The 11,216-nt window shown below is 36.3% G+C and overlaps 1 long non-coding RNA gene across 1 annotated transcript; it reads left to right on the forward strand.

The window, feature by feature from the left end:
* The first annotated feature begins 686 nt into the window (after positions 1-686).
* Positions 687-7,429, forward strand: LOC113098993 (uncharacterized). The gene is made up of 3 exons (XR_003289259.1): positions 687-778; positions 5,764-5,845; positions 6,933-7,429. It is a non-coding gene; the product is annotated as an uncharacterized LOC113098993 (long non-coding RNA).
* Positions 7,430-11,216: the final 3,787 nt, after the last annotated feature.

Below are 11,216 nucleotides of genomic sequence, written 5' to 3' on the forward strand. Positions count from 1 at the left end.
GACATGGATCATCTTCAGACCATTCTGGCAAAATGTTATGGATTTCGTGTCAATATACGAAACGGTTCTCATTTAGCGCATCAACGAATCAGCTGGAAGGGTTCCAAAATGCATTTGAGGCTGTATCTCTGCAAAGCTTTGACATATTTGCAAAAAACTTTGTATGTGTCATCGTCACCTCACACTGACCATTTCAAACTAATTTGGTAACAGCGCCACCTATTGGTTACACGTGATAAGCCAATAAATCCTATTACTAGTTGTTGTGTTTATTGTTTTCAAGCCATTTTGCCTAAAATAATCTTAAAACTGTCTTAATTACTCATTCCTGCCGTTCGTCTGAAGCTTGCTTCTGTAGTGCTTGGCCCCGTTATTGCTGCTTGCAGCTATATTTATTATTATTACTATTATTAGAAAAATATTGAATTGCTCTTTTCTTGCTTTTATCATGTTATATATTTATAATTCCACTTTTATTAGTTGTATTTAGTGTATATAAATTGTTTTGTTTGTAGTTTGTATAACTGTTTTTTTTTTACTGTATTTTACCTGCTCATAATTTAAAGCAGCATACACACACACACACACACACACACACACATATATATATATATATATATATATATATATATATATATATATATATATATATATATATATATATATATAATATTGTCTTTCTTTCCCAGGTGAGGCTAAAACAACTGTCGCACCTTTTGTACAAGGTGGCGTTAGTGATGGCCAGTGGCATTCAGTTCAGCTTCACTATTACAACAAGGTAAGACATTAAGTCAGTTTTGCTTTTAGTTATCGGAATAGTGTTGTTCATGAAGATTTACGCTTATTTTGGAAAACCAGGACAAGTTATGGATGTTGTTTGTTCCCACAATGATCTTCTTACTTTCCACTTGCATATGACCTGAGAAAGACAGATTATTTTATTCATGGAATCTCCATGTTTGACTTGCATTGCATTTCACTCAACCGGAGCTTGTTTTCAAATGCTTCCACACCCAAAGGAAACAACGGCTATCCTGCAATTGTACGATTAAGTCTTAATGCACTTACTAGCATGGTTTTGCATGTGTTGCTTATTCTTCCGCTAGAAGATTATGAATAGAGTTTATCTCATGTTGCCCTCTCCATGTGACAGTCCAGGTAAGACAATCTGCTAACTGGAGGCCATAGGATTTGTGTAAGCTTCAAAATAACTAATGCACATAGGTAACAAAAGACACAGTCATTTTTATTTCTGTCCTGTGATTCTCGACCCTTCCAAGCCCAGAACATCAGAAACTAAATATGCCATTGTGATGTGCAAGAAGTCTTCCTGCTTATAAGAGATTGCAACTTGAGTTTCATAAAACTGCTTTAAAGATTTTCTGTATTGAATATGTTTGTTCTCATATAAAGTCAGCAGTTGTTGGTGGACGGAAACAATGAGGAGGTCTAAAATGTAAAGGGAGAAGTTTTAATTTACTTGCAAAGAGGGTAATGCAGTTTTCTGTAATAACTTTAATTGATGAAGATATCTCAGACTAGTGTATTGTTGGATGTTTCTAAAGATATGACAAAACAGAAAATGTTAAATCACAGTTGTTTATAAATTTTACATGGTACTATTATTGGTTTTTGAAGAAGCATTTGAACAAACCATGTATTAAATTACGTGTGTTTGTAGTAAAATCACGAATGGTATCGCAAATGTTTTTTTTTTTTTTTTTTTTAGAACTTTCAAAGCATCTGTACTTGGCAGCCACACAACACACCACAACATCATGTGAGAGAGTTCTGGACCTTTAAACACCTAAAAAAATAGTTTAGAATGAAGTGTAAATGGTCCCCTATATAGTATGCTATGGGTTATGCAGTTTTTGCTTTCTTATTTGTCTTGATTGAGCACATAATAGTTTGAAGAACTCTTACGTCAAGCCTGAGTTGCTATTGGTGAAACACAATACACACACGCACACACACACACACGCACACGCAAACACACACACACACAAAACACACCTTGACAAGGCACTAAATAAACACAACTCATAGTGGGTCCCGAGAAGGTGTTAGACCACCATCCAAGCAGGAGTCCTCATACACAGCTGTGTCAAAAATACTTCACCTGCTTCTAATACACACACAGCAAAAAGAGAGGCCAGAGAGGCAGCAAGTGTGTGACAGCCTGCAGCTGTTGTCGAGTGTGCGCAGTGATTGACCATGGTGAACTATTTAAACACACACATACATTGTCCCAAGAGAGCCACTCTCTATGAGAGATGAAACTGTCCTGAACCATGTCTCCTTGAGTCTGAGTACTGTCAGGAGTGGGTATACTGTCCAGATCTAAAGAAATTCCTCCACAAGTTAATGCTTTTCCTGATTATCACCTCCACACAGCGCCAGAGAGAGGTCATTTGGGATTTCTGAGGAATTCAGATAAAATCTGCTCATAATTTCACAACCTTTTAAGGTCCCGCTGCACTTAAGGGAACTTGTAGAAAGACAAAGTGCTTTACTCTTACCTAATGCCAAGTGCTTAATTTATGGGGTCAGAGAGTGATTATGTTGGTGGGTATATACTAGAACTTATTCTGTGTCAAAGAACTCAGCAAATACATTCATTTTAAAAAAAATGGTAAGTCAGAAGAAAAATGCATGGTGACATTATGTTATGTGACCAAAATCTAAGCTTTTATCCACAAACTATTTTGTCCAATAAAATTGTAAGGGAAATGTTGACTAACTTTAACCCACTTGCCTATACTAATATTTCACAATATTGCTGTTTTAATTTATGTTTGATAAAATATATTCAGTTTGGTTGCGCACAATAAAAAAAACAACCCAAACCTTTGAACAGTAGTGTATATTTTATGATTATCAGAGTATGATAGTGTAACAACATTAGAATATTAGAATTTTAATCATTGTGTACTTCAGTATTTATAGTGACTACACACAATGCATTATTATTTATATATAAGTTATAAGTTAATTTCAGACCTTTCAATTTTCCTGCAGTTTAGAACTGGTTTCCAACATAGTACTCATTACATGCTGGATATATATTGCAGACACTAATCTTAAATCACAGACATCCCCATGTAACTATAGCTAACATTCACTTATGACATTGAGCTGTTGAGACAAGTGCAATATATATATATATATATATATATATATTTTTTTTTTTTTTTTATGAAGAGAATATTTTAGGATGATTAATTTTAATATTCATAAATAGACAAATAAATATAATTTGCCCTTGTGACTTTATAACTTTTGGAAAAACTTCATGCGGTTATATTTAGATTAGTGTTGGGTGATATGCTCCATAGTCATATGTGGGCTGCATTTCCAAAAAGCTTCGTAAGCCTAAGAAGTTTGTAAAAGCGATCATACAACTGATCTTAATATTACGTTCTGTTTCCCAAAAGCATCGTAACATAAGTTGCACTTGTAAATCATTGTAGATCTAGGAGTGCTCTATCAAAATATATATATCAAAATATATATATTAGTGGTGGGCCGTTATCGGCGTTAACATGCTGCGATAACGCGAGACTCTTATCGGGCGATAAAAAAAATATTGCCGTTAATCTATTCTCAAAGTTGGGTTGAGAGCTGGGTCTATACTAAGCAAGCTATGATGACTTTCACCTTGATATTTTATATAACCGACTGGCTGAGGCCAGCCTAAAAAGATGCTCAGGACAGTAGATGGGCCACTGCTGCGCATCGTCACGAAAGCTTATCTTTAAGCCTTACCGCTTGTCGATTTAAACATTAAAGCTTCCAAACACAAGATGCGGAAAAGCCGAACAGAGTAGCTGGTTACTCGCGCTGTGTTCGGTGCGCACGAGAGAGAGAGCTGCGTGTCACGGACAGCGACACTGAAACGAGCTCTCTTCTGCGAAGTTCTCCTTGAAGTCCCTCCTGCACCTGAATGAACAAATACAAATTGCAGTTTGAACAAACAAAAATATGTGAAAGAGCCCAATTCAGCACCGCGGTGTTCTGGTGTTCAGGCTCACGCAGAGAAAGGCGTCTCAAAACACTCGAACACCGAATTTGCTTATTTTTGCTTTTGTGCCGACAAATACATACAAAATATGTCAAAATATCCACCTTGGAAATTATGCTCGAAAAAACTGCCAGTTATTTCTTAAGTGAAAGTACAGTTGAGGAAAAAAATGGGATGTGTATTATATTGTATGCGTTCATCGTCTCTTAAAGTGAACGCGCCTAATTTAGCTACTGGCTGCTGTAATGTTAATCCAAGAAAATGAAAATGAAAATCACTCACTGCTCTTGACTGAATTACTTTGTAGTTTTAACAGTCAAACCAAAAATTATTCAGACACCAGATATAATTTTTGATATATGTGGTTTTATTAACAAAGTTCAGGAGAAGCACGATCAAATAATCATTCAATTTGGCACAGGTGCATCTCGTTTAGCTAATCATCTTAAATACCACACAAGCGTATATATATCCAGTCTTCCTACCTACTGTCCCACGACAGTTTTCGGCATCCCTCCTCCACCCCAACTCCTCACTTCTAATCTATTTATCCCAAATTGGGGATAGGGGGAGTTATTTGGGTTCGGGCTGTGCTCCGGGCCCGGATCCCTCCCCCAGGACAGCACGCCAAAATATGTCTACTATTTGCCTTCAGATTAGATGTAAGGGTGAACTCGTGAAATATAGCAAACTGTAATAATGTTCAACATTTTTACGTTGAAGACTATCCAGTGCTATTTTACATTTAATTATTTGGTTTCTGTACCGTGACACCTACAAACTTGAAAAAAAACTTAAACATTGTGTAAATGGCACATCCCAGCTACGGCCCTGCTCACGCCTGTTTCACACATACTCCGTCTGCAGTGCGTATGAAGTTTGTGTGCGTTACGTATGTGGTGCAGCACGGAATTGATGTGCTTTCACACAGGACTCGTTTGCAGTCTGCTACTCAGTAAGTAAACGATCGCTGCACTGCTACAGATGCAACACTCCTGGATTGCAACTGAAATCCATTAACATGGGTACGTAAAAAAAAATATGCAACGCATATACACTGCAGACGGAGTATGTGTGAAACAGGCGTAAGGTTGTTTGCACCTTGTGCAGTGTGGAATTAGTTTACAGCTTTTTCAAGCACTTTGTGATGTATTTTGGAAACAGGAGATGAGCCCCTTTTCTAATACACCACCTAGCTTGATAAACCCCTTCTCAAAGACTTACTGTTTGTCAATTTTATTTGGGTAACACACATATTCTGAATGCCTTCGGCAGAATTCGAATGAGCCATTTTAATCTAGATTAATTTCAAGATCACAGTGAGATTAATCTAGATTAAAAAATTAATCTATGCCCAACAATAATATATATATATATATATATATATATATATATATATATATATATATATATATATATATATATATATATATATACACTGTATATAAAGTAAATTATATATTATTATGTAAAGTTTAATATAATACAAAATAGTTTAATAATAAAAAACATTGTAAGTTGCTAATTATAATGCTTATCATTTCCTTACCTTACAATATTTACAGTGTCAAAAAACATCATCACAGACTTCAGTCTGTTATGTTTATGTTATGTTATGTTTCAGTTTATGTACTAAAAAAAAAAAACACTCCTGTTATAATCAGTAAAGCTATTTACACTGTATGTTGAATAAATATCATATACTTACATCACAACTGAACTTTGTTGTTTATGATCAGAGAATTGGCGAGTGAGCAGAATTCAATCAGCGAGCGCAAGCACTGAACACTCTGGTGTTTTGACTGCTAAACACTTCAAATTGTAAGTGTTCTATTAAATTATAACACTTAAATTGTAAGTGTTCTATCAAATTATAAACTCGGAATCATGTGTGATTGGTTATAGTGCACACCACTATAAAAATGTGGAAAATAAATATGATGAAACAAATAAGCCCTAGTATTAATTAGATAATAATACTAGCCTGATAATAGAAATAATAATAATAGTAATAATTTTATTATTGTATTATTATCATCTTGATATCGTCAAAGGGATCAGCCACAGGCGATATGTCAAACAATCATCAGTACATAATACATAATACATGATACTATCATCTATCGGCACAAAATTTAGATCCCAACAGAGAATTGCTTAGTACCTAGGTGCATATGAATATCATGTACTACATAAAAACATAAAACCTGATTTAACACAGGTCACACTGAACTCAATTCAGTTCAACTTGGCTTAATTTCTAAATCACATTTAAGAATGAGACCAAAGCACAATGGTTCACAAAGCAGCTTAACTGTGTGCCAGTACGTACGACTTATACTCACAGAGAGTAAACACGGGACCACTGGGGAAAAAATAGTAAGCAATAAATAATGTTCTTTTTTGCATACAGTAACTTGCCGCAAACGGTTTAGTTTGCCTAATAAAGAATTGCACAATATTAGAAGTAAAGAGAGCGGAATTAGGGTTTAAAGGCAAACAATTATTTTAAAGGCAAACCATTCAGGTCATAGTTAAGGGTGCCAGCTCACATTCTCAATGAATGAGTTTATCTATCAGAGCATTTCAAACCACAGTGTGTGATGATATATGTCAAACATCTAAGAAAATTAAAATTGTTTCCCTTTTTAGGGATTATTTTTTATTATTTGAACGATCCATGTCACTCAAGAGGCAGACTACTTGATTTTGGATGCATTTACGCTAAATCTTTCCTAATGGAACAATTTCATTTGACACTAGTGTTGCTCTAAAATGTCTAAAATGTCTCTTCATTTTTAGTGACCAAAACGAGATGAAACTAAATGTTAGAACATTATTTTGTCTCGTTTAGTCGCGTTATTACTATTATTTTGCAAGTATTTCTGTTTCCTGTGTCTCACTTTAGGGGCTGCATCAGGTTGCACTGCACAGACGCAGGCGACGTCAATTCCTCAAGCCCGACTTGCAGCATTGAGTTTGAATTTAGAAGATGACAATTCAACTCAAACAAAGTTAAGTCTGACACAGAGAAAAGGACCAATGTGTGTACTTCTAACATGTTGGTTGGTAAAATGTTGTAATTCAAATCAGAGCATCTTCCGTGTCTGGAATGGATGTATTCTTGAGTCTATAAGGTAACAATAATATAATATGATAACCTTGTTTGAAATGAGTTTGGCTAAATGAAAATGTGGGTTTTGTCTATACTACTAGGTAACTTACTTATACTACATTGACTGAGTTAAACAGATTTGCATTGCTAAAAAGAGACTAAAATACAATTTTCATTGACTAAAACTAGACTAAATGTCATTAGTTTTTTTTTCAACTAAAACTAGACGAAAATAATCATGGATTATTCTGACTAAAATAAAAACTAAAATGCTCCGGCTTTTAGTTGACTGAAACTTGACCAGACTAAAAGAGTATGAACGTGACTAAAACTAATAAAAACTAAAATGACAGCTTTACACAAAGACTACACTAAAACTAGAATTAAAGAAGTTACCAAAAACAACAGTATTTGACAACAAAGTTCAGTTTGTTTGGTTAGGGTTTAAACACCTGAATCTCCCCAAAAATGTAGCTTTATTGTAATGCATAATTGGTACGAAAACAATAAAACAATAAGGCATAATTAGCATCTTAAGCATAACTGTCACTAGAACTTGTTTTAACATAATTGCCATTTCTGCCTTGATGACTACTGACCACTGTTATTTTAACTGAAAAGAATGCATCAAGCTCGTGATCATGAGTTTATAAGTTGGAAATAGGAAGTTTTCGATAGTACGTGAAGACAGCAGAGAGCGCTCTCGCTCAACACAGTGGAGTGAATCATTTTGCTAATTTTGTGGTTTATTATTTTGAGTTGTATGGGACTCGGTTACACACATCCCTCTCACAGTATATTGCTTTACAGACTTACTGCTCAGAAATACGAGTCTCTACCCACCTATTAAGTGTTGTCCTGCAACGCACTCTGCTTTGATGGATCCCGCGGCCGTGCAGGGTCTCTAATAGGAAGGTGCCTGTTATAATGTTATGATTGTTATGATATTATTAATGTACTGGCATTGACAAACTTTTTTGTATTTAATTTAATTACATTAATGTTATAAGTTGAGATTTAGGCTACAATAATATTTTATCTACTACTATGTAAAAGTTCGTATCGCAGTAGGCCTACTTTTTAAATGACAAAAGTGAACAACAGTACACTACTTTTGAACGCATTATTAGTTTTGTGCATAACAATAATCAATAATGTAGCAAATTTCGATCAGTTCAGTATTGACCTCCACTGCCCCATTCTTAAAATGCACACTTTTTATATATACAGTTTTTACATGTTTACATATTTTTGCTTTTTTAATCCGACTGAGCCATCCAATCCAATTTGTTGTTGGATTGTTTTTTATTATTATTATTATTATTATTGTTTAAACATAACTTTTGATGACTAACATGGACCCAAATGTAAAAGGGGGCAAGTGTTAGAACTTAACTTGGGATAAAACAAGACTTTAGTCCCTTATTATTTTAGTAAATTTTAGTTTTATAGCAGACAGGCTTACTCTGTTTAAATGTAAATGTACTTTGGGGCTGATTTTACTAGCGTCTGCTGCTTACCTTTAAAAGGGCTTTCAATATCTGTGGGGTCATCATACATTCTAATCGCCACTTTCTCTCCGTGGTCTACGCAGGACAGGCCTGCCACCTGCTGGACTCCAGTGGGGTGCTGGCCGCGTCCATCTCTATACCGCCTGGCTGGAGCTCACTCATAAGGAGGTACTGTATCCAGTGACCTAATGTAGCTCTGCGGTGGCGGTTCCTGCTATCCTTCCAGCCTTAGGGTCCTGGCATTTACAAAGCATCTCAGAGTTTCCCGTGCTACTTTCGCATCAGTTCTGCACTTGGTCATATAGAGACAAAGGGCAACATTGGGAGGAGGCAATCAAATTCAAAATCTTCTTCTGTAGTTTGAGAAGCTTTGTGAATACAGACCCACATCTTCTTCTCTGACTCCAGCAGTTTATATCTGTGTCCAAAGAGATTCATTAGTAGGGATATGAATCTCAGGTAAATTTACAGTCAGGCTCAGTTTCTACTTAGTGAGTTTGTCAGCACTTCCATTAAGCATTCTTGGGGATAAACCATAATAAAAAAAAAAAAAAAAAGAATAAAAAAACAGTAGTGGTGCAGAAAATAAAGATAATAGCTTATAGTAAACACTATTATTACACGGCTCTGTGGAATACTTGGTTCTGATTGGTCAGTCACGACATTTCAAGGTACGTTATCCCTCGATAACAACCGGTAAAAGCTGATAACTCAGGCTCATCCAGGTAACAGCAGTCGGCGCTGTACTCTTGCATGAACATTTTTTTCTTGGTTGAAGCTTTGTGTTTGTTTAGCTAATAAAATATTAAAACTCGGTTAAAAATGGTCTACGATTATTTAATTATGTCATCCTGGTATTGCGAACTCACTTTTTGCTACGATTGTTTTGTACGCTGTAATGGATTATAAGAGAACTAAATAACTGGTAAGATTTTAAAACATTTTCATCTTAATTCTTTGATGTGTAATAAGTGATTTTTGGTTTGTGATCACCCTGTTGGTGTTTATTCTGAGATAAAATCAGGCTGGATGTACACTATCACTTACTTATACTGTGTATTTTAAACATTTATTAGCTACATTTATTTTTTGCTATTACATATATAGTCGAGGAGTGTTTTAGCTAATTCAAACCAATAATCCAACAATGATTTTTGAGCATTTTTTTTTTTTTTTTATTGAAAAGAGTAATTTGTTTTTAAATCAGGCTAAACTGGTTTTACTGTGCTGCTAGTGAATAGAATACATTGTTGTGTATTCATGGAGTTCTGTCTGTGTTGGTTGAAGAATGCAGACTTTCAAGAACCGTTTGTCAGAAAAATTCAAAATTTTAAATTGCAGAAAATTAAATTGCAGAATATTCCTTTATTCCCTCATGGCTTATGGCTACTGCATACTGAATAAAAGCACAAATATATAAACATACCCAATGTCAGTTAACCCAAAAGCATATTTTTAGGGAAAACAAATAAGATCTACTGAGGGAAATTTTGCTTTCTGCAGGTTGATTTAGCTTTGAAGAACTCCAATGTAATGGTCCGGACCAAAGCAAGTGAACTCTCGGATTTTTCTGGTGTGAATACACCCTTAATGTGAGAGAAATACAAGAATTTGAATAAAGCTATGAAATAGAGTCTTTTTCACAGCATCTGTCCATAATAAGGGCAATCACTTCAGCCCAGACGAGACTGGTTGTCATGATTCTGCCCTCGTGTCCTTGATTTTTCCTAGTCTTGAGGCAGGATCATGACAGACCCATGTTTTGTGTACAAGCGCATGGCCTTGTCTTTGGGCCATGTGCTTGTGTTGTCTCGTTCCCTTGCCCCGCCCCCCTTGTTAACCTAGTCGTGTCTTGATTGTCCCATCTGTGCCACCTGTCGTGTCTTGATTGTTCCCTATTTAGCTTTCCTAGTGTGCTCTGTCTTGCGTCGGTTCATTGTACCTCTGATGAGATTTGTTCCCTAACATTTGTGTTTGTACCTCGTCTGAGACTATTCCACAGCTACGATTGTTCCTGAAGAAGTGTTTTGTATTACTGTGAGTGTTTATTTGTAGTTAGTGTTCAGTGTCTTTGTTTGCCTTGTTTATTGTGTTTTGCAGAATTATTTAGTGTCTTCCCTAGCCAGTGTTTTCCCCCTCGTGGGTTTTGTTTTTCCCCTTTTTGTAAATTAACATGTGTTTGTGTTGTAAATCCTGTCTGCACCTGAGTTCCTCCTTGCCAAGATCCTGACAGAATGAACCGACACGAAGGAACTCAGCAGACAGGAGGCAATGCTGGATGGCATCAGCCAGCCAGCGAGATTGTTTTGAGGGCTCTCGCCTTGTGGTGTTCCGGGGGACCAGGGGAGGTCGTTCCGGAGCGAGGGCGCGAGAGGAGGAGCCCCAGAGGTCCCCACCTACCCAGCTGCCGGCGATCCCGGAGGTCGTGTCCTGGCCATGGCAACCCTGGGGGATCAGTTAGGTCCCTCCAAGATCCTGAGGTACCTCCCACTACCTTAAGTCTCCCCAACAAGCGAGGGAGACGGCTTTCATGGGAGTCAGCTTCAGAGTCTTCGGCGTCCGAGGC

The sequence above is a fragment of the Carassius auratus genome, unplaced genomic scaffold (genome assembly GCF_003368295.1).
Source record: "Carassius auratus strain Wakin unplaced genomic scaffold, ASM336829v1 scaf_tig00216807, whole genome shotgun sequence".
NCBI classification, from domain to species: domain Eukaryota; kingdom Metazoa; phylum Chordata; class Actinopteri; order Cypriniformes; family Cyprinidae; genus Carassius; species Carassius auratus.